At 35.2% G+C, this 23,066-nt stretch overlaps 1 long non-coding RNA gene across 1 annotated transcript in view; it reads right to left on the bottom strand.

Annotated features, from left to right (window-relative positions):
• The window catches only part of LOC121400645, a 57,193-nt gene extending 35,701 nt beyond the window's left edge, over nt 1-21,492 (bottom strand). The window contains exons 1-2 of the long non-coding RNA XR_005965873.1: nt 20,874-21,492; nt 20,595-20,630 (exon numbers count right to left, since the gene is read on the bottom strand). This is a non-coding gene — a long non-coding RNA (uncharacterized LOC121400645). The remainder of the gene's footprint in view (nt 1-20,594; nt 20,631-20,873) is intronic.
• Between the last annotated feature and the right edge of the window lie 1,574 nt (nt 21,493-23,066).

Genomic DNA, 23,066 nt, shown 5'->3' with positions numbered 1-23,066 from the left:
CCAGTGCCGTAATAAATCTGATCGCGGTTGACAGGGCAGGAGGGAATTTTTTGGAGCATGCTGTCATGCTATTCTGTAAGGGGGGTGTGATACAAATGTGATGTGTGTGTCTATGACTGACTAATTGATTAGCCAGAATAGAAAGGACTGGGGTCAATATAATGAAGCATAGGCAATAGAGATAATGATTAAGGCTCCTGTAGGTTACTAAAAGTCAAAAGAACAATTCATATAAACATGTTGTTGCAAGCGTGAATCATAGTTATGAGACTGATATTTGCTGCCAAATTCAATAGTTCCTGTAGGTTACTAAAAGTCAGACTCGCCTGATGTTGTTGTGCAACATCAGGCCCAATCAGTAATTGCCTTGTGGGATCAACCCCACGAATGAAGTATAAGGTTTGAGATTTTCCCATAATAGCTAGGGACTTTGCCACTGCTGACGAGCTGTGTGATGTTGTTATGGTTTGCTGCCTCCAAAATGCCGTGTCCCCCGGTTGGAGTGATGATATAATATCTAGGTAACGTATTAATTCATTAACCCTGTATATATTAACTCTTTTCACTGATAAGTGTAAGTAATAAAAAGTGTTGCATGACAATTGATTTCCTGTTTTAATACAGTGAGGTGTGGGTGGGGTAGGTTAAGCTACCAATCATAGCAATACAGGGGGATACACATCCTGGACCTGGGGCCAGATGGTTGCTTGTTACTCCACTTCACTTGGATTTAGCCAAATCTGAATCCTGCTAAAAAAGGATGAATCCTGGCTAAATCCCACACTGTATCCTGGATTTGGAGGATTCCTAATGAAAATCCAGTCAAGGGGCATACTAGTGGGTGAATTGCAGATTCATATCATAAATATAGATTGTTTCCGTTCCCACTGAAGCATAGTATTCTATTCAATGTTCTCTATGGTATATAACCTGTACACGCACTACATTTGAAGGCAATTATCTGTCTATGGATTTAGGGCTGGTATTTGAAAAAAAAATGTGCAGAGTCATTAATGTCCCTAGTTAATGTAGAGTTAATTAAACAATCAGACTACAGATAATTACAGTTTGGAACTGAGAAATGAGTACAAGCTATGCAGGGGTCTAGTGAAACGAAAAAAAATAGCAAACATTAGCAGATTTACATTATCTTAAAAGTGGACAAAAGTAAAGGTGTTTACTAATCTATACTGAAATTGTCACGTCTACAAATAAAATAAAGTGTTCTGCACATACAGCCAATAAATTAGGCTGATATTGAGGAACCATTTTATAGAGTAATTGTAAATTAATTTATAAATTAAAATTTGAATAAGTAAGACTATGGGGAACATTTATTGAAAACTAAGCAAAATCACCCCCTTTAATTTTGGAGGGAAAAACTTTTTCCAAAAATTCTAAAAAAAAAAAAAATTTTAAAGGCCCTGGGTGAAAGTCCAAAATACCACTGTATTAAATAAATTAAGTTTGATAGCAAACTTTAATAAACCTTGTAAATGTATTCAGATGCAATAATTGGTTAAACATTTGTGCAAAAAAAAAAACACCCTATTTTTGTTTTTCTTCTGACCTGCCCAACCACCCCTTTCTACAACACATTGCTGCTGCTGGTGACACCCATCGTACATTACTGTATCTTATTGTATTTTTTTTCAGGAAATGACTGATTTGAAATGGCTTGCAATTATGATCATAAATCTGCAGCTCTAAACATACAAAAATTGTTCATATGATAAAAGAAAGCTTAAGGTCCTCTTTGCTTAATAGAGTCACCTGCTTTCATTTCCATTAAAATGACTTTTCATTTCATTTACTAGTTCATAATAGGTAACTTTTTTCCAGAACAGAGCTAAAGGCCACTATTAGATGTAAAGAAAATTAAGATGATGTTCTTGGTCTCTTTACAGTTCTCCTAGTTCAACTACTCCAATAAATGAAAATGCACAACAAGCCGAAGGGCTTTTTATTACAAATTTAATTCATTTCTCTAGATAACTGTGAAATTTTCCATTGACATTAGTCATTACCCCAAGGCGAACTAAAAGATGATCTCAGTTAATAAATGATCCTTAACAAGGAATGCTCCTATCTTCTGTGATATTGGCACAGGCACATTTTATTAATGTAGGAATAGCTTCCTGCCAGCACAATACTATTCAACACTATCTTGTGGAGCTGTTTCCTCTTCCTCTTCCTCTTCCTCAAATTAATAATTATGCAGGAGCCTAATTAGAAATAAAAAAAAAAAAGATAACCACTTAAGCTTGCAGCTATATTTTCAGCATTTTGACCTTCTGGGAGATACAGAGGAAAAATACAGCTACAAGCCATTTAGCCAGTGCAGGTTTGATTTTACAGTATGTAGAAGGCTAATTATCTGTGAAAAGGCTGATCTAGAGCGACATTATTATATACTGTGCCATGGTGTTTCTATTTTATTAAATCTTTTGACTTTGCAAAAAAAGACTTCCCAGCATAAACGTAGCTGAAATGAGTTCTCATTTCACAATATTTTTCAACAAAAGACAAAACTCTCAAAATATAATCACAAATAGGAGATATGAATAAAGGGGTTACTCCGCTTCATGTTAACACGTGATACAACAGAATATGTTTTTTCCCCTAACTATTTGACCATGTAGACAACGATTGGTATTACAAGAAGAAGGTTAAGCGTGCTCTGTTTACTAAGGATAGGCTGGTATGCAAGAAGATATGAATGCCCTTATTGCATACTTTGCAAGAGGCATTCTTATTTTAAGGATATTTATCCACCAGCAATAATAACAACGCCATTTGTGTCCTGGAAAAAATAAATTGTATTTGTAAAAAGCAAAGGCATTATGGAGTGTGTAAAAATGCAATATTCCCATTTTCTCGTCAGACTTCCAATTTATTGAAGTAACAGAGCAGAAAATACACTGACAGCTGTTACATTTTACTGCGAATTAGTATATACATTTTATATCCAGTGAGCAAATGCATGATACATTGTATTCAAGTAATTGCCACTCACTTTCCAAATGGAAACAAAATGATCTTAGTGCAATTACACTCAGGAGAGTAAAATGTAACAAGCCACATTCTTAAAGCCCAATAGTTCAGATGTGTGCAGAGTTTTTCCTGGATTTCTCTTTGTTTTGTAAAGGTCAAACTGAAGCAGAAAATCCATAGCTGAATGTACTCATCCCTGCACCATATATGTACCAATGCACATATCTGCTTATGCATTACTTGACATACATTACATTTATTAGGATATTCTTTTAAAGGAACAGTTCAGTGTGAAAATAACAACTGGGTAAATAGATAGGCTGTGCAAAATAAAAAATGTTTCTAATATAGTTAGTTAGCCAAAAATGTAATATATAAAGGCTGGAGTGAACAGATCTTTAATAAAACAGCCAGAATCCAACTTCCTGCTTTTCAGCTCTATAAATCTGAGTTAGTCAGCGACTTGAAGGGGGGCCACATGGTACATTTCTGTTCAGTGAGTTTGTAATTGATCCTCAGCATTCAGCTCAGATTCAAAAGCAACAGATATGACCTATGTGGCCCCCCCTCAAGTCTCTGATTGGTTACTGCCTGGTAACCAGGGTAACCAGGCAGTGTAAACCAAGAGAGCTGAAAAGCAGGAAGTAGTGTCCTGACTGACTTGTTATACATCAGATGACTCCAGCCTTTATACATTATATTTTTGGCTAACTAACTATATTAGAAACATGTTTACATTTGCACAGGCTATCTATTTACCCAGTTTTTATTTTTACACTGAACAATTCCTTTAAATCATGAAAAAAATCATGACAAAAAAAATCATGACAAAAGTTTGTCTTTTCACTCTCCTGTGCATGTGCACCCACCAAAAGAAGAAAGAATCAGGACTACGATTGCAGATACATGCTTTCAAGTGTCATGGTCCTGTGTATTTTCTGGACCAGTGCTCCTGCTAACAGTAATAATACTCACTGGGAGGTGCCTGACACTTGGCAGCCTTAGTTATTATAAGTTTCCATGTCCATGTATTTTGGCGTGGCTGTGGGCTTTCAGAGAGCTTGGTTAAGAGTTATATTTGTAGGTGTAATGAATATAAAGATTGAAAGGGATACAAACAACAGTTCTATTGATTGGCTATCCTGTATTTGCTTTGGACACCATTAAACAACTGTACCAGGGCATTATTTTATTATTTCCCAGAATTGCTTCCCATATATAGTATCTAACCTGCAGACAAGAAAAACATACTAGCTTGCTAGGACATCCTTGTACTGTGGCGCTTTTGATTACACTATTAAATGGGCTACATCTAGCAATATTGCTAATAGAAGTTAGGCCTATATATTTAATGGTGCTCATTTACAACCCACAACTGCAGTTGCACAAAAATTTACATAGCTGTATTAAACTGATGCCTTCATTAACGATACCTGTATTCAAAGCTTCCACATAGGTGGAATTGTACAAATGTGTGTCTATTGATGCTGGGGAACCCAGTAGCTACCACACCTGGGGAAATACTTAGGAATGTGGTTCAAGGTTTGCACATCAGCCTGCACAATAAGCTATACTAACTAATTACATTAGGCAAATCTTTCCCTCATGCATTTACACTATTTTATGTTACATTACAAACATATATTTTAAGAGGTAATTGATTATAGTGATGTGATCCACATAACATCACTTCCAGTTGCACCGGTACCTGCCAACCCACCTCCTCTGCCACAAGATTTAGTGTGGTTTTTCTTTACAAAAATGTTTAATTACCATATAGGTACCCTAAACCCTTAAAGTGGCCACCCTTGACACAGGCCCTCGAGTGCCTATATGGTGAATATGTCCCTGAGCATAATAATAGAATAGAATACATTATCCTTTTTTTTTTTTTTTTTAAATAAATGAATGAATACGAGATCCCTTGCTGAAAATAATAAGGTCATTTTAAGTAACCATAGCATTTTGTGACCATTAAAATGCAGGTCTCATCCTAGGTCTTACTCTTCTTACTTTTCATTACTATAAAATAGGCTATAATTCAGCATAACAAAGCAGAGCCCTCTGTCCTGGCAGTACAAATATAGATGCCACATCATTCCAGCAATAATATTGTACTGATACAAATAAAGTGATTTTCTAACACTGTTTTTATGCTTTTTCAACCTTTAGCTGACAAATTCATTTTTATCTTGTTTGGAAATAGGTCCTGGTTGTAAGAAGAGTAAACTCAAACTGAATTTAACAATAGTCAACAATACTGAACAATAGTCGGGAGAACTGCATATTCAGTCACAACATCAGTCCTTTTTGCTAAATGGAGCAGCACTGTTTTTGTAAGTAGTCTTGGTGGTAGGAGCAGCAGGACACTGTGCTCAACAGTCATTTTTTTATCCATTGCTCAGTGCAGAGCACAGCTTGCAGGGGGCAATAAGTACATTCCTGGATGAGCGCAAAGGGGCATGCTCTTGTTCCCCCAGGGTCATAAATGACCCCACTTGTTTCCTTCGCCTTTATTTCTCTCTTACATAATTCCTCTCACCCATATATTATTATCTTTTTACTTTAATATTTATTATGTTATGCCTACTTAGTACTTTTCTTATTACCTTGGTAATTTTTTTTCATGTTAATGATATACAATAGCTGTACCTGCCAGTTCATGGTTGAACAACTTAAGACAGTATCTTGGGTTAAGCTGTGACTGCACAGATAATTAGTATGCCCCTGGTGCTCCTGACCTGTAACAGACTTGACCCGTACAACAGCACTTCCACCACTAGGCACCTTATAATAATACATAATAATTCAGTGTTGGTTTCATGTGCTTGATTTGCACCTGGATGCTAAAACTGTTTTTTTTCTCCTTGCATCTAAAAGAGTTTTCCCCATGCTCCAAAAAATCATTGTCATTAAAGATTGAAAATAATTACTTAAAGGGACAATAAATTTGTCTGCTGATGAAATTAACCCTATGTCATGTGATTGTCAGGAATCAAGGCGAGTCTGAAGGTATGAGCCTCCCCCACGCTTCCCACTGAGTTGCGCCCTGAAGGTTGGTACAGGACGGTCCCAGATAAGGAATAGCAGGAGTGCTAAGTGAGCCCGCAGAAATAACAGTTCGTAATAAGTACTCAGCACTTATCTGCAGTAGAAGAAGCGAAGTCAGGAACAACCCGGGTCATACACAGGAAACAATCAAGAAACAGGCGCCAGTTGAGGGAAATCCAGTAGAGTAGTCAGGGAAGCCAAGGTCGAGATCAGGAGAAGCAAATACAGGAATCCAGGGATAATCAGGAGAGTAGTCAGGAACAAGCCGTAGTCGTAATCAGAATAAATCATCAGTAGAAATACGCTTAGTGTCAGTAGAGACGATCACCTCGCATTGAGCCTAGGCCGGAGTGACCTTTTAACCCCAGGACGCATGTTGGCGTCAGAACGTGCGCCTGCATCAGAACGCGCGCCCGCACGTAAATGCGCGCTCGCGTCAAAACGCGCGCCCGCGTCAAAACGCGCGCCCGCGTCAAAACGCGCGCCCGCGTCAAAACGCGCGCACGCAAATCAGAACACGCGCCTGAACTAGCAACAGGCGCCGGTGTGGGGATATTGGCCCGAGGAGACGTCGGCTCAGCTTGAGCCAGATCTGCTGGGACCTGACAGTGATAGTCTCTGTAAAAGGCGGTGGAAATAAGTTGTGTCCCACAGATAGAAATAGGCCCAGATTTGTGGAAAGGCCACTTAGGCCCGGGCCTAGGGCGGCAGGATTTTAGGGGGGCAGCATGCTGCCCAACCACACCCACTTTGATTCAAAAACACTGGGGATGCGCTGGAGATACAATCATTTTTAAAATTTCCTGTGCACCAATCCCCATTGCTCCAGTCCATATGATGAAAATTTGCACGAATAAAGGGGAGGGAACAGGGGTGATGAACAGCAGTGGGCCTAGGTGCGCCCACTATGTAAACCCGGCCATGGATAGAAAGCAGCAATAACAACAAAATAAAACTTCAAAGGATAACAACTTTGTTTATGGCATTTGGTTGTGTCATATTTAACTTACTCTTCACACCTTTACAACTGAATACAGTAAACATGAAGATAGTATACAGGACATTTGATACAACTCATTGTAATATCAAACTCAAGTTCAATCAGGATACTATAGATCTGTGGAAAGGAGAGAGAGAGGAGAAATAAGTGTAGGGATGTGATAATTTAGACACCCTCATATATTATTGGCAGGCACATCCTAGAGGTGTCAGACAACATATGGGTCCTAATAGTGTCATTGCTTTGCTTATGTAAGCCCCTGTAGTTCTCACAGTGTATGCTAGATGGCACTGTGCTATAGTATAAAGGTATAGGAAACCATGAGGTCTGGGTCCATTTTGCTTTAGCCCTTACCTGAGCAGGCAGGAAGGGAATGGGTAGTGGAACCTAGGTGAACCTAGGAGTGATAGATAGGTTATATATTTGAGCAGCTCATGGCTCTGACGATGAGAGTCAGAGGGCTTAAGATCCCAGTTACTAATAACCCAGAAGTAGGGACTAAGTGCATAGACTTAGGGATGGTGGAATTTCCCCTAGGTTCCACTTAGGGCACAGGTTGAACGCCTGGGTACCTTCTCAATTGCTGCTTAACTACTGCTGTAACTGTTCCCTTGCCTGCAGGGATCAAGCTGTGTTCTTTGGTACTGTGAGTATAAGATAATCCTTTATGCTAGATGTTCTCTGTACTCCTTTGTGGATTGTCACCCAAGTCCCCAAAATGGGAGTTGTAGTTCAGTTGATACTAAAGTATACTACTACTATATACAATTTGGTGAAAGGGAATGGAAAGTTGAGAAAACAGCAAACGTAAAGAAAAATGTGATAAATAATAATACTATGACACATAAGAAAGAGTCAATAATTGCACATGGAGAGAATAGTGCTAAAAGAACAAAAAATGGACATTGCCATTCCATTGACAATTACATTGTCTGTGCTAGCAATATGTGCCTTTTTCTTTTGCACAAAAATTTTGAAAATTATAGCAAATTGTATGTATATATATTTTATAGCTGCATATTTTTGTGCATGCAGTGCTGTTACAGAAAAAAATTCTTCTGGGAACAAAAAAGGCAAATAGCTTTGAAAATGTGCATACCCCGATAGTTTTCCTTAGTAGATTACGTAGAAGCAATGCACAGCTCTGGACTAGCCAAATTGTTCTTGCACGGGATGCAATTTCTTGTGTTATGGCACCTGGTGCTGTTTTTGGGTGAATTGCCTACTCATCTGACTTTATTCACCAATTTCCCTTAGTGGAATAACCCTAGTAACCGATCTGAGATTTACTTTCATAATCCTACCTATGGTAGACTGTTCTGATTGCTATGGGTTACTGCACCAGTCTGTGTGGCCTCAAAGAAAAACATCAGTGGAGAGAAATTGCAGCCTAGAAATCACTAGCTTAGCTCAGTTAATCAGAGGGTCATCAAATACAGGATGGAGGGAAGCACAATCACTACAAAAATGCTTTATTCAGACTACCAGCTACACAGCATGTTCCAAATGCCCCCCTTGTTCATCCTCTGTGTTTTAGAGAAGCATGTTTACTATGTGTTATTTCTGCACATGAAGTAGGAGAAGCTCCACCCCTGTGAGCTGACAGGAATGAAGGCCTGCAGAGGGGAAGAGGAAGTACTGGAAAGACAAGCAGGCAGAAAAGAGTGATTCTGTAATGCCATTAGATCAATGCCTGTGTAAAGTAAATATGGAACCCCATGCAGCACGAAAATATGCTCTTTTCAGGGTATAGAAACCCAATTACATTTCTTTTTCAGAACTCTGAAAAAGCCACCACTTCAGTGGGGGGTCCCCATCAGATCATAGAGCAAAAAAATTGTATGAAGTAACTTCTGGCAAGTTGACTGTATAAAAGTTTACAATCTTCCTACAAATAAACTTCTCCACCTTGTGCTTTACAGAGATTCCCTGGGAGGAATATTACAACATAGTCTGTAGCCTGACTGCAGGGTGCAGGCAAGCAAGTTTGAAGTTAAACCTTCTATTGCTCAGACACAGGACTTCTGTACCACCAAAAAGGGAAATCAGTGAAGGACTTCTCACAGCAGCAGAACAGGGATACACTTCTATATATGTAACGATTTAAAATATAAATACAGTGAGCAAATGTTAATCAACAGTATTTAATCCCTGAATCGTAGTATGTTGACTATTCAGCTTCCACGTTGATTCAGTCAGAAAGTTCTGCTCCCATGTGTTAGGCATATGAATAAATAATGTTGAAACTAATAAGATCTCCTAGACAAAGTGATGATTGTCTTTAATAACTAAACTATAAAACAGTAAACTATTTTATCAAACACCTTCGCTTCCTATAAAACTGTCTATCACGTTCAATATAGACCTGATGAAAAGGAAGGTGGAAGTAATCAGGACAGAATGCCAATTACCCCATTACTTGTCATAGCACATTGTAACTGGAAATTGCTTCTTTCAGGTTCTGTTTGCTCAGGCAATTACAATAAACTCTCTGCTTGACATGTTGTTTGCGCAGATGTAGTGCATTAATAAACATGAAGTCTAATCTGAATTATTGAACCAACCACAATAATTTCAACAAAGGATTTAGAAGTCAAAAAGGTTGACATATGAGTGGAATCCCCTTTATGTAATACTTTGCAATTAATTAATGATAAAACATAACTGTAGATTCAATGCATATTAGGTCCTGACGTTTTACTTTTCTGCTCCAGTTATGTAGATTGTGGTGGGTTTTCCATGCAACTGATGTGTTCACAAAAAAGAATAGTGTCATTTTGAAGTAGAGTTATATTATAATACAATTTTTACAAATAGGTGTATGTACTTGTAGATAAGCACAGAAAGAGCCTGGCCTCTACCAATTGGCAACTTGTACCACCATCCTTCCCGCTTGCTACTTGCTGGTGCATAGGGCTGAAATTATAAAAGAGGTATGTCCCTTGGGTGCTAGTGTCCCCCTACCACTGCACCCTAGGCACATACCGTATAGACTTGAGTATAAGCCGAGTTTTTCAGCCCCCAAAATATGCTGAAAAACTTTACCTCGGCTTATACTCGGGTCAAGCGCAAAAACGGTCGCCGGCGCCTAAGAATAGTCGGCGGCACCTAAGAATAGTCTCCAAGAATATTTGCCGGCATCCAAGAATGGTCGCCGGCATCCTAAAACAAGACGCCGGCACCTCCAATGAGAGCAGAAACCCTCAATTTTTTGATTGAAACTTACCAGAGGCTGCTGCATTTCTCACCCTAGGCTTAGGCTTAGAATCAATAAGCTTTCCCAGTTTTTGGAGGTAAAATTAGGTACCTCGGCTTATACTCGGGACGGCTTATACTCAAGTATATATGATACCTTCTCTTTTGCCTACCCAGGTTCTGGCTTTGATACAGATATAAGGGAATTTCTGTATTGAACTTTGAGCAAGTTAATGGGAATACAGTACAATTAAGTTCTGTCTAGCTACAGATCTGAGGGTATTTAACAAGACAGGAGCAGGTCATACAAACCTTCTTGGCTTTTGGAAAAGTAATTAATTAACATCTTGGAATGTTGAACTTTGTTCAGTCACATTTTTCTGTAAAGTCATATCATATATTGTATTAATACAAATAAAGTGATGGTTTTGCAACAGAAATAAATTAGGTTTTTTTTTGTTTCCAGCCTATAGCCAACAAATTCATGTTTATCTTGTCTGGGAAAGGTCCTGGTTGTAAGAGGAGTAAACTCAAACTGATTTATATTCTAACTACTATATACACTTTACATAACGGAACCATATTTGGAAGAACCACACAGGCAGTTACAGCATCAGTCCTTTTTGCTGAATATGGCTGCACTGTTTTTGTAAGTAGTAACCATGGAAGTCCTTGTGGCAGTTGAAAACTCAACTTTCATTTACAAAGAAACATGGGGTAGGGTTTCCCCCTGACAACTTTAAAGCCAGACATGCATTTTATTTGCACATTAATAACAAAAAACAATTATTACTAAGGCAAAACACATTGCTGTATAAAAACCTGTGCAATCCGCACATAGTAGATAACGACTCAATAAAATCTTGAAAAAAAATCTCATAATTTTTTCAGATTATCACCCAAAAAAACTAATTATTCAGATTATCACCTAAAACCCAGCGAAGATCAGGATATCTTCCAATTGTAAAAGGGACATCTGCCTTCTACATAACCTCAACAGTAGTGATGGGCGAATAAATTCGCCAGGCATGGATTTCACCACCCACGAATAAATTCATGAAACTGCAGCATGAATGCACAACGAAAAATCTGCCGCAACAAAATAAATTATTGCGCATAAAAATTGTTGCGCGCATAAAAATTGTTGCACGTCAAAATTATTCGGACCCTCATTGACTTTAATGAATTTCAACAAAATAGCCCCGCATATAAAAATTGTCACTTGCATCAAAATTGCGCTTCAACAATTTCTCTGAAACGGGACATATTCGCCTATTACTACTCAGCAGGTTTGAGATGTTGAGTATTTTAGGATTCTAATTTTTAGCAGCCTCGGGTATAATATATCTTGGAAAATTTGAGTTTTTTTTAATTTTACCCATTAAAACCCCAACCAGAAAAAATCATATTTTAGTAAATAACCCTTAAAGTTGTAATATAAAAAAAGGAGGATGCATTGTAACCTTTCAACAGGTGTACCAAAGAATGCAGAGCTTCAGCCTAACTTGCACACGCCATTGGGCACTCATGTGAGAGGCAACCTCTGCTGCCATGCTATGATATTTTTGGACCCACATATACAGAATCTCTACATATTCACCACTTGCAAGGAGTTATCATTCATTTTTGTTTGGAGTTCCATTTTTTAGAAAAAAAAATTAAATTGTAAAATGTTTCTTTGATTAACTCCACATTCACCTCCTCCAAAAACCATATATGAAAAAAACCATATATCATTATGTTCTTGTATATTTAACCATGGATCCCATGTTGATGAATAGGTTTTTTAGAGCTGCTAGCCTGGGAAGCTAACTGGTTCACATTTTTAAGTTCTGTTTTCCAACAAATTTACAAAAGTACAGAATGCTGTTGTAACCTTTTCTTGGAACACTCCCTTACATCTGAAACTTTCACCTGCTGGCAATTAGGCAACTTCTGCAGAAATTTGAGAGTACCGAGAAATACACCACAGGGGTCCTAAGGGGAAATACAATACACAGAGGTTTGCAGCAATAATACACTTTTTATAGAAAGTTACAATGTGATGGACATCTAATACAATCAAACTCTTCTAATACAATCAAACTCTCCTGCAATGGGGAAACGTAGGCTTTTAATAGCACAGTCCTTGGAAGTATCAGTTCAATAATTTACTGTGGATGGGATTAATAAATGAAGAGTTCAGTTATTTGCAATAAATGCCATCACAACAGCTATTTTACCCGTGAATGTGATATTTTACCTTAAATGCTTCTCCTTGGAATTGGTAGTTGTGCCAATGTAGCAGGCACATAAACTAGACATGTCCTCACACAGAGGCCACTTACTTGTAAGTTTGCCAACATTGTCCCCTTAGTGCACTGGCAGATCGCAGGCCTGGGTATTGCAGCAGAGGATCATTTTATAGCCTATTGTTGCTCACTCTGTAGTTGGGCACCAAAACCAGGCTTTGCTTAAGTCCTACTCTTTTCCCAGATAAATCCTGGGGCCCATAGCAAGCTTCAGGCAATTATTTTACCTCCCAGACAATGGGTTCACTCCCCTATCTGTAACTGGGCTAGATGATGTATCAAACAGAGGAAGCTGGTATGCTTTAAAGGAATGTAGGCAATAATTTGTGAAGAATCGTCTGATCCTCTCCACTATTTTTTGGGCATTCTGTTTTCTCTCTTGAAGCAATTTTGTTTCGAATTGTTGATAGCAGCCACAATATTTTGAATGTGTAACTATGTGCAACATGAGATCAAAATTTGTGCATGTTTGTAAATGTCACATAAGTTGCATTGGTGTCATGATGGGCATCATGCAAAAGGGGCATGGGGAGTTACTTCTATACTCCTTATATTGCTCTGGGTTGTGAGAGAACAGTATGCAAAGGAAGCAGATATAAAGTACTGCCTTTTGCTTTAGGACAAGGAAACTGGAAATAACTGTATTTGTCATATAACAAAGTACCCTAGTGACAAATAATTCTACCAGAAGTGCTAAGCATTTCCTAGTACTTTTTTATAAAACGAATGACCATAAAACATTCACATATGGATTTATTGATCAACCAATGTGGTTAATCTGCTTGAATGTTCTTATAAATTTCAACATCTTGGTAGGACCACTAGGAAATGAAAGGTTAGAATAGCTGAACATATTAGCAGGGGCATTTCTGGGCTCCAATGTTGGAGTGGGTTAAGGGGGCTGAATTTCTGCACTGTAAGAGCCAACATTTCAGTTTAATAACTGGAATCTAGCCTATTAAACATGCTAAAATGTGGGGCACTACCACCAGAGGCAAGATTCTCAACTTGCCTCTTGGAATATTAGAATATTAGAAATACAAAAAAATAAATGACCACCCATGATGTTTGAGAACACTTTACAAAGGTACTTAAACTTTACAAAAAACTCAAACCTAAGCTATACTGTAGGTATCAAAATTTAGATATACAGTAGGGGGCCGATTCACTAATTTCGAGTGAAGGATTCGAAGTTAAAAAACTTTGCATTTCTAAGTTTTTTTTGGGCTACTTCGACCATCGAATGGGCTACTTCGACCTTCGACTACGACTACTAAAAATCGTTCGACTATTCGACCATTCGATAGTCGAAGTACTGTCTCTTTAAAAAAAACTTCGACCCCCTAGTTCGCCATCTAAAAGCTACCGAAGTCAATGTTAGCCTATGGGGAAGGTCCCCATAGGCTTGGCTAACTTTTTTTGATCGAAGGATATTCCTTCGATCGTTGGATTTAAATCCTTCGAATGGTTCGATTCGAAGGATTTTATCGTTCGATCGAAGGAATAATCGATCGTACTATCTGTGCTAAATCCTTCGACTTCGATATTCGAAGTCGAAGGATTTCAATTCCCAGTCGAATATCGAGGGTTAATTAACCCTCGATATTCGACCCTTAGTGAATCAGCCCCCAAGTGTCATTGAATAACCAAACTCATACTATGCATATATACTGTTTATAAGACAAATAGAAGAGATCCTCTGCACTTAAACCATTATCAATATATTAAGGACATTGAAACATTTTGTGCTTTAAGCTACTAAAAATGATTTCCCATTTAAACAAAACAGGGATTGTTGGTCCATATATAGTGAATAAAGTACCCCCTTTTGTAAAATATAGGGATATTATAAGTTACCGAGGAGTTTCATGACCATATAAAAACACGAGGCCGAAGGCCGAGTGTTTTTATACAGGTCATGGAACTCCGAGGTAACTTCTAATATCCTCATATTTTACAACTGGGGGTACTTTATTTATTATAATACACAAATTTCAATGAGTCATGTGACAGAAATTACATCAGAACTCACCGTTTATAACTGATGACATCAGAACTCACCGTTTATAAGGATATAATTTTCAGGATATTCATGGCTTTTGTGTATTATATTGCAATATATTTAAGCTGGCCAACTACGTCAAAGTCATCCCCGATATGGCCAGTCCTACACTCAACTTTCATCTGATTCATTAAGAATTCAATTGCTTCATTATACATTTTACAAAATTAGTGAGCACAAATTTATCTTGTTTGTTATGATGTATATATATATATATATATATATATATATATATATATATATATATATATATATATATATATATATATATATATATATATATACATACACACACACATACATAGTACCAGGACATTGTATCAAAATATTTAGATATTTAGCTGTTTTTCTTGGGTTTTTATGCTGGTGTTTAGTTTAATGTAAAGATTTGGGAACCCATTCAAACCAATGGGCATGTTTGTGTGAATGGGAAGGGTTTTATTGTTTGCTCTTTTACCTTGAACATTTCCCAAAAGTTGTTCAGAATACTCAAGTTGCTTTATAATTTAAGTCTATAGGAACCTTATACAATTCTCAAAAATTTTTATTGGACAATGAAAAAAATATGAAATTTCAAATACAGATAAATCTGAAATATTTTCTATTAAAAAGTTATTTGGGTATTGTAGTTTTGGAAAGAAACAGTCACTTTTTGAACTATTTATTTAATTCAGTACTGAATGAACAAATTGTTAAAAGTTAATTTAATTCAATGCATACTAAAATTACTATAGTTTAAAAAAGCATGCTAATTACACATTTTGGTAAAATGCTACTCATTACATAATGAACTGTTATAAATCACAGAATACAGACTGGTTAACATTGTGTTCTTGGTGAGGCAGATATCGGCTTATTCAGGAAAAGTGATAATGTAAAGATTGAGGGTTATATTCTAGATAATGTAAAGGCATTGTGATTATTCTTGAATATGTTCATGGTAAAGTGTACTATGTTGTATTTTACAATGATTTCAAAATATTTTAAAGCTGGAAGATCTTATTTTTTGATTATAAAGCACTGCGTATCTTGACAGCGCTATATAAATAAATGATGATGATGGTATACAGTAGTTATAAAGGAGTTGAATTGTTTGAAATTGAAAAATATGCAAAAAGTACCTTTTCTTGAATATTAAAAACATCTATTTATGCTATTCAATTTGTTTTGCAGTTTATACAACTGGAGAGTTTAAGATATCATCTGTGCCCACACAGATATTAATCATAAACAGTTGAATCCTGTGTGCCAGAAAACATTTACAGGAACGTATCAAACTATAAAGAAATCAGCTTCCCTTTAGAAGGGGGAGAGCATTAGTAATTTGATCCATTTTCTATTATTAAGGGGCAGATTTATTAATATTCATATTTTTTTTCCAAAATCTTTTTGGTTATCTTTAAAAATCATGTATTTTACTAATCACCTTAAACTACGAAGAAGTCGTAATTTATTTAGTGTAAAAACTACAAAAAACACTAATACTAAATTAGCAAAGTCACGTAGTAATCCGTAGGAGCTGTCCTTTATCAGTTGTAAAATTGCTTTGAGGTTTTTGGGTTTTTTTTTATATTGGTAATGGTGTGAAAATTCTTACAAAAATAGGATTCTGAGGTTTATGTATTATTATTTGGATTTGGGCTGCATTTTTATTTGTTTTCACTTTTTATTCTAGGATGTATTAATAAATAACTTGACATTTGTAGTTTCTTAAAAAGTGAGTTTTTTCATAGTTTCATAAATCACTGAAACCACACAAATATCAATTTTGATAAATGTTTCTACATCCTGATTAAAAAAATATTTCCTGGTTCATACTAAAATTGCCCTTCTACTTTTTGCTGGCGTGGGGTTAAATATTAGTTTTAAAAATGTATCCCACTACCTCATACAAAAATTGTGAGGTTAGTGCTTACAGTGTACTTGCTATAAGTCTATGCAATCACATGTTTCCCACTGATACTACAATTTTGTGACTTATTTTGCCAATAACAAATTCTATACACTCATTTAATTTTTCAAAAAGCGCAAAATAAAAATTTACAGAAATTTGCCATATGTTGTCTTTATAGTTTTTCTGTTGTATTAAATGAGTATGGCTGAATAAATGTCTCTGTCCAGAGCTATGGGGCAGATTTTTAAAAATTTGAGTTTGCCTTTTTTCTCGATTTGTGAAAAATGTGGTATAAAAACATGGATGTGAAAAAATGCACAAGCATTTTTTGAATCCCTTAAATTGTCTGGCTTTATTTTAAAACAATGAAAAATCCTTGGCAACTAAAAGTGGCGAGGTTGTATAGAAGTCAATGACAATATTCTCTAACAACCTTATTTATTTTTCTAAAAAAAAAAAAAAAAGCTAATCTTTTTTGAGAAATAACCAAGTATTTTTGCGATAAAAAAAGTTTAGCTGTTTTTACTTTCTGAGTGAATTTTAATAAATGTCTTGATTTTAAAAAGGTTATTGTTTTTGTTGTATTGTTTTTCTAATATCATTTGTTTTATTTGCAGGCAGGAATCTTAAATTTTGTTGCTGTGCTGCTGTAGAATTGCTGAGTTAGCATTCTAACACTTGCCTGTAATGCTAACTTTCCCCCCCACCTCTAATACCAAGCAAGATAGCAAGATAACAAAGCTGTTCCAAACACAGATTTCTTAAGTCTTTGGACTTCTAACCTTTAGTAAATGCATTATTCATGACAGACTGCTGCATATAAGAAGGTGATGAAAGGCTAGTATCTGATATCCTATCAGCCATAAGTATGTCTTGTTGAGTAAATTAGAAACATACGGATCACAAATCCTATAGAAGGGCCAATAAGCAGCAGGACACGTATCTACATGTAAATGCAAATTGATATGTGTCCTGCTGCTTATTGGCTCTACTATATGAGCATCATTGGCAGGACACAAAGCCATTAACATTTTCTGTTGGGTATATGTCCAGTTCAACACATGGGGATTTTGATCCTGTGGTGTGATCTGTATACACTAAACTATACAATCGATTTGGCTTTGATTTTCTCCACATTTGCAACATATGTTAATTATCGTTTGAGTATTATGTGGCTATTAAAAGCCTATCCTCACCCATAAAAGACTAGTGGTTAACACTACTTCTCTGTACAGCCCTATGTCTCTGTACCTGTTAACCTTTACAGTTTAACATTATTTAAAATTAATAATGATATAATAAAGACTAGTGATGGGCGAATTTATCCGGCAGACGAGAATTCGCACGAATTTTCACGCTTTGCCGCCGTCGTTTCGTGAACAGGACAAATAAAAGATTGCCAATTATTACCATTGTATAGCCAGTGGAACCTTGTTTACTGTCTGTTCTTGCATTCAATGTCATTTAAGGAATAAATGTAGTTTAATATTTATGCTATTTTCTCTTTTCTAATTCTCTAATTTTAGACCTTTGTAATTCAGTGAAAACTTGTGCATGAAGAAAAAATAAGATTGCTAAAATATTGAAAATGAAGCATTATAAGAAAAATAAAATGCTTGTTCCTGGGTAAAGAAGCTGTTAATCTTGCATATCCTTTCCCCAGTTGTTTTCATTATCCCTAGTATTAATTTTTCTCTTTAAATTGTACTTCTACATGTGTACTATCCCTAATTCCATGAGATCTAAATGGCAAAATGTACTAGACTGAAGCTAATACAGACACTCTCCTTTTCACTTGCTCTCTCTTTCTATATATATATATATACTAGACATTAAGCCCGTTAAATTAATGGGCGCTAGAACATATGTAGCCAGAGACGGTCCGTGGGGCACATGCGCAGTAGCGCAATCCCACGGACACAGGGACTGGACGCAGAGACACTTCAACTTTATTATATAGGATATATATATATATATATATATATATATATATATATATATATATATATATATATATATATATATATATATATATATATATATATATAAATGTGTGTTTGTGTGAAATAGACAATTTTAATGAATAATAAATTATTTTCTGTATAATGTATTAAAGCAGCAATATTGACAGCAAAACTAGCATAGATCTGTTGTTATAATATGTATAATATAAAATTAAAAAAAAATGAAAAAATGTTACTTCAACATATATAGGAAATCTTCTCCAGTCATCTAATTAAAATAGAAATAGAATGTAGCATTTAACATAAATTACCTTAAATAAGGAGTGCTTGTGTTTATATATATATGCTTGTTGGCATATTTATTCACATCGTCTGCAAATGTACAAATGTGGGATACAAAATGTTTTGCTTTAGGGCCCTTAATAATCCTTCTGCTGTAAGCCTAGTTACTTCTAGATTCAGAATCACAATATGTACACATAACTGTTATACTGATGATGCAGCCAGATGGAGAAATGGCAGACTGTAATTTAATACAAAAAGCAAAAATACAATATAATAGGTGTGGGAGCAAGTGAAACTATACTGTTAACTATATTCAAATACATTGGTGAACTGATTTTGTTTACTGTAATACTTATAAATGAATAATAGTACTGGTTACTAACCTCTGTTAATAGTTTAATCTCTTAAGTAAAACAATCCATAAATCCACCATCTTTAAATATTGATTTCTGCATTGTATTTAATGTACTAATTGTGCCCATCACAATAATTTATATTGTTTTCTATTTCCCTACCCATAAGTAGTATTTATTCCCTTTTAATCTTGTATATCAACAAAAAAATTACAATATGTTTTTAAATACGTTATGCAATACTGTATATGCTTAATTATAAGAAGGAATTATATGTATAAACATTGGTATATAATTTCCACTGTGCAGGGACAGTTTACATTCACTATTTTTAATCTATTATTTCTTTATTTAATTGGAAGCATGTTACAGTGTATTTTTCCAGTGAAAATATCATTAATGACATCTCTGCTAAATTTCTACACTGTATGATTTTTTATTTAAACTGCATTGGTGTCAATTTAGTTTGTACTTTAGCTCAATAGTAGTGTATACTATATAATATTTGTGGAAAATACTTTGTAATCAAAAAAGATTCTTGGAAGCAGGGATTTGCTGTTTATTATAATGCCTGGCAAACAAAATAATAATAAAAAAAAATGTGACATTTTACTGTTAATTCTACCCGAGGTTAGTCAAGTTAATAGGTTCATTTGTTATATATTGTTAAAAATGCGATCACACAGATTCATTTATACATATATACACATGAGCTTATTGCTAGGACAGAATAGTGTGTGTGTATTGGAAATCAATAGAAAATGTTTAACTTGGCTATATATACAAATCGATCAGTACAGGTATAGCATCCCTTATTTGAAAAGCCATTATTCAGAAAGCTCTGGATTACGGAAAGGCTATATATTATGGAGTCTATTTTAAGAAAATAATTAAAATTTTTAAAAATCATTTCCTATTTCTCTGTAATAATAAAACAGTACATTGTATTTGAGGGTAAATAAGCTGCTTTTATGCATATTAGTGGTAAAACAATCCTACTGGGTTTATATTATATTTAAATGATTATTTAGCAGACTTAAGCCATGGAGATCCAAATATTCTTATCTTGAAAGCCCCAGGTCCTAAGCACTCTGGATAATAGATCCTATACCTATATATGTAAAATGTGTAAATATTTAACAGCAGGAAAAGGAGGCAGTCATTTTATACACCCTACCAGAACATTACTTTGTTATTAGCAGAACTCAGTTTCAGCTATAAATACAATAAATGTACAAAATGTACTCTATAGATCAAATTATATTTGTACAATTTGAACACATATCAAGTGTAGCTTATTAACTCATCAACCATTAACCTATTCTTTACAACTGCATTTGTATTTATTGATTATTTATGTTATCCTACCAATAAACATTTTATTTCATTATTTTAATATTGCCCAGAGCTGATAGTTCTATCAGCTAGTTTTGCAAATGCATTTGTAATTAGCTGGGCAATGGCATAAGATGCTCTATGGACCAACAAATCCAAAGTAGTCTTACCTTTCCTTTTATTTACCAAAGTAAGATTCTTTGCATCTAAAGAAAAAAAAGAAATAAAGAATAAACATTTGTAAAATATATGAATTAATGAACAGGGTCACAAAGATGTGGTGGGTCAGTAATAGCTAAAGTTATTTTACATTTTATTTATCCTTTTATTAATTGTCATCTTAAAATAAAGCATCAAATATAAACATGACATGCACACATAAAGTGGAACCCACTGAACATGTGCATTGATAATGAACTGTCATTCATGGGAGACAAGTTGAAGCTTACCATATTCCTGGGTCATTGTTCACATTATCGTCATAGGTCCAACTTCATGGTCTTGCATCAATGTTCATGCACAGGACACCTGCTAATTTGCCCCAAAACCTGGAAGTCACAACTTTTCCTTCACTTTATATATTAAAAGTTACACTGAGCAAGTATTCTTGAACAAGTAGGTGATTCTCTTGCAACTGGTTCAAAGAAGCAAAAGTGTACTTCACAGGGCCATAATTGCTTCTGTTTCCGCTCTTTTTCCTTTGTCAAAGCTTCAATTTCGTCTTACTCAGTTTTGTTCAAGGGTCATTACAAATGTCTACAGATGATTAGCATCTCTCCTGATCAAACTGAGATGATTAGCAAAATAAAATCTTTGAATCCCACTTTGCATAGTGAAAAAGTATCAGGGATGATTAGCAAATGCAGCTAATTGTGTAGAGATTAACTAAGCATCAAGTTGTTTTGCACAGCGTTTCATAGTTAAGGAGACCTGAATTCTATTGTGCTGTTCTGTACAGTGCATTAATGAGCCATTTAATTTAAAATGCTGGGAAAAGTTGTATTCCTTCAGGATATTTCTAAGGCTATTGAGAAGGGTTATGTCAAATATAAAGGGAAAAACACTTCTTGCCAGTTCTCTGGGTATTTTGTGGATTTTTGTGAATGTTCTTTTGTGCAGTAATTACTTTTTAGTATTGGAATGTTTTACCATTAACTAACCCAGAGCATGTATTTGGCACATAATTTAATTCAAGTCTTAATCATGATTTAAAATATTTGTAATCTTTCAAAAATGTTATTATGAATTACATAATTTGTAAAACCAGTCCTAAACAGTGCTAAATCTAACTGTATACATACTATACAATGGCATTGACTATGAAGGTATTATTCATATCAAGTATAAATATACTATATACTGTAAGTTCCAGCATCATTGAGTGCCAGGCTTATGACATGCAGGGGGCAGACAAGGTGAATTTTTGAATGAATAAAAATTCGAATTTTGAGCTATTTTTTGTGTACTTCAACTAGGGAATAGTCCAAATTCGATTTGAATTTTAAAAAAAAATCTAAAATTTGAACATCGAAATTTACCATATACTGTCTCAAAAACCTGCCAAATTGCTGTTTTAGGCTTATGGGGGACCTCTTAGAACCTACATGGAGTCAATTGGTGGACTTTGAAAAATCAAAGGTTTTTTTTGGGAAAAACATCAAATTCGATCGAATGTGCTATTCCTTTGATTCGTACAATTTGAATTTGGCCGAATACAGACCTATTCGATCGAAAACTAACCTATTCAACCAAAAAAAACCTTCGACTTAATTCGGGTTGGTCTTTTTGAATTCGAATTTCGAAGTTTTTTCAATTCGAAATTCGACCCTTAATAAATAAGCCCCAGAGTGTCAAAACAAACAAATGTATTATATTCTTCATATTTGCACTCTTGAAAGATTGTTTTAAAGTACTATATATACTGTATTCTACAAGGCCTACTACACTAAGCTTTGTATGATTGTTGATATTAAAATAACATTAACCATTTTGTTTCTTTAAATTTCCCGTTTGTATTTATTTATTTGAAAACTTAAGGACTAAATACAGCATAACTTTCCTTGTGCTTTTTTCCCTAGCATCTAAGCTAAGAGGCACATTTATCAAAGGTCGAATTTGAGTTCATGTGAGTTTTAAAAACTTCCATAAACCTGCATGAACTCGAAATTCGGGTGAATATAATCGACCGACTCAAATTCAAATCTAATTCGATTAGAGTTTTAAAAATTGCAAGTTTTTTTTCTGAAAAAATGGAGGACTACCACTTTAGGCAACATATGATCCCCAATCATGGTAAGGAAACAGATAGTCTGAAAGATGTTTGCTATGAGAGACTTAAGTGGCAAACATGGAATAAATGGGATATTTTGCATACATAAAAAATACAAGAAAGCCTAAATAGGAATTTTTATATTGCATTCAATTATAATGCAGTTTTAAAGCATGAAATACCCATAATACATTAGAATCAAAGTATAAAACAATTGTTTTAGTATGATTATATACATAGCTTAGAGCCATGCAACTCACCATTCTTTTTATATTTGGGCTCATATATAAATACTGGCCAAATTTGCACCTGGGCAGTAACCCATAGCAACCAAGAAGTGATTCGATTTTTTTCAGAAAGCTGCGGCTAGACC

The sequence above is a fragment of the Xenopus laevis genome, chromosome 2S (genome assembly GCF_017654675.1).
Source record: "Xenopus laevis strain J_2021 chromosome 2S, Xenopus_laevis_v10.1, whole genome shotgun sequence".
Taxonomy (NCBI): domain Eukaryota; kingdom Metazoa; phylum Chordata; class Amphibia; order Anura; family Pipidae; genus Xenopus; species Xenopus laevis.
The sequence above is the reverse complement of the archived record's forward strand: the minus strand, read 5'-3'. Positions and strand labels throughout refer to the sequence as shown.